This window comes from Aptenodytes forsteri, unplaced genomic scaffold (assembly GCF_000699145.1).
Source record: "Aptenodytes forsteri isolate BGI_AS27 unplaced genomic scaffold, ASM69914v1 Scaffold92, whole genome shotgun sequence".
NCBI lineage: Eukaryota > Metazoa > Chordata > Aves > Sphenisciformes > Spheniscidae > Aptenodytes > Aptenodytes forsteri.
In genome coordinates this window covers 8,152,362-8,154,553 of record NW_008794581.1, presented here as the reverse complement: position 1 = coordinate 8,154,553, position 2,192 = coordinate 8,152,362, and the positions used below count along the sequence as shown (strand labels likewise).

Below are 2,192 nucleotides of genomic sequence, written 5' to 3'. Positions count from 1 at the left end.
GCCATCATCAAACACAAAATATCTCCAAAGGCTGATTAGTTGACTCAGATCCTCCTTAACAGCCCTATGGCCGCTTAAAATCAGTTTTTAATAAATATACTTTTTCATTTTTCATTCCCATTAACAACTTGCTCCCATACATCAAGCATCTGTGTTTTCTGGAAAATATAACATTTTGGAAACAAGAATCAAGTTCATCTCCCTGTTTGTACTAGCAGCCAACTCAGAGTCTACACCACACCACAGATGTGCAGTGGAAAACTACACATTCCCAGAAGGCTATTTAAAGTGTATAAAAAGGCAAATCTTTCAAAGCAATATTTTCCAGGCATGTTTTCATCACTATAAAATTTATTCTTTCCCTGGTAGTGATAACCTCATCCGATCTGCACAAACATGGAGAGATATGGGTAGTTCCCAATACGGATCACGTGTGTACAAGATTTTTCTTTGTGTGAGTACAAAGCTTCTTTTAACATTCAACTTCTGTTCGTCCTAGACCTTTTTCCCCATGTTCCCTCCAATAGTTGTAATTGAAGCAGATAAAAGACGTTTCTTCTTAATTCTTTTCAGTATCACTTCATTTTTTATCTTTCTCTGTACTTACTTTTGTTAGGAAATGTATGGATAAGCTAGTGACAAAGGTTTAGTAGATGTTTTGTCACAGGATAAACGAATGGAGAGTTACTGATTTTTCCCACTCTGTAGCATTACCTCATGTTACCGTAAGTCTATCCATGTATCGTAAAATATCATTTGTATTTGGCTGTATGTTTTAAAGCTGAGGAAATCATTAAAGGCTTCCTGTCCATGATGTGAGCATTTCCCCTCTCACCTATGACTTGTCCGCTTTGGGTCCTAGTGGCTTATTCAGCCTCAGGGTTTCAATGACAATGACAATGACAGCCTTACCATCCTTCACTCTCTAGAGTTTAGGAACTGCATACAATGGTGAAGTGCAACAGAGCATTTTAATAGAAGCATGTTAACATAATGGAATAAGCACTCTTGATTATTGAACGAAACAGTTTTAGGTGTTTTTAGGTAGATTAATAAAACACTAATTTGATTTTATTTTCTGTACTTTTTTTTTAGTTATGAAGATGGTCAAGTGGGTGATACAAGTATAAATACACAGGAACCAAGCATTCATAAAGAGATTCTTCGAGTCATTGGCAATCAAACTGCTACTGGTTAAAAGGACCACTCTTATTTAATTGATGTGATTTGGAAGCCTTCCTCAGTCTCAAAGCTGGATTTTGAACTGAAGAAGATGCAAAAAACTAATTTATTATTGTTATTCTAAGCAAATTAACCCTTTGAATACTTACTGTTTTCTTACTTAGTATTTCTTATCTCATCAAAATACCTGAGATGGTATGAATTAGCAACTGTAGGGGTGCAAAGTCTATTAATATACTACAACTAATAATAATTAAACAGGCATTTGGGTTGCTCACAATAAACAGACTTTAAAAAGGAGTTTTGTGCTGATATTTTTATATTAAACTTCAATTTGAGGTTTTAGTACTGTATACTGGTATTTTAAATTTAGAATGACTGAATTATAAGCAAGAGAGAAGATTTTATAGCGGAGCACCTGTATTATGCAGGATACTTTGCAATAAGTAAAATATTCTCGTATTTAAACACAATAAAAGGTTGTCTGGAACATGTCAAATTAAAGAGATTGGTTACCTGCAGCTATCTTTGATTCATTTTATTTTACACAAATGCAGCTAGGATTTAGAGTCAAAGGTTAAAACAACAATACATTTTGTATTTAATGAGTGAAACAAAGCAAAAAGTAATGAATGTGATGATGTATGTTTAGTTTTCTTTATCTTCTCTGGAAACACTGTCTTATCCATTAAGCAGCTCAGTTGCATTTTTTAATCATACAAGCCTAGCAAACATCTGGAAATCCTGAAACTTCCTTTTTACAAATTTGGCTTTTATATACTAGATTTTACAGTTTCTTTAGATTAACAAGGTTCTTTAATGTTTTCATCTTAACTTTAGTGAAACTGCTCTGTGGTTAAATTTAGCCACATATTTAGAAATACGTGCTGAACTAAGGCTTTTACATGATTGAGCTGATTGTTGGTACATCAGAAAATACAAACAAATCCAAAATTTTACTGATTTTCTCTTGGTGAAATATTTTTATTAATTTATTCCTAAGAGAAAAC

At 33.2% G+C, this 2,192-nt stretch overlaps 1 long non-coding RNA gene across 1 annotated transcript; it reads left to right on the top strand.

The window, feature by feature from the left end:
* The first annotated feature begins 373 nt into the window (after positions 1-373).
* On the top strand, positions 374-1,700 carry LOC109279258. The gene is made up of 2 exons (XR_002086105.1): positions 374-454; positions 1,096-1,700. It is a non-coding gene; the product is annotated as an uncharacterized LOC109279258 (long non-coding RNA).
* Positions 1,701-2,192: the final 492 nt, after the last annotated feature.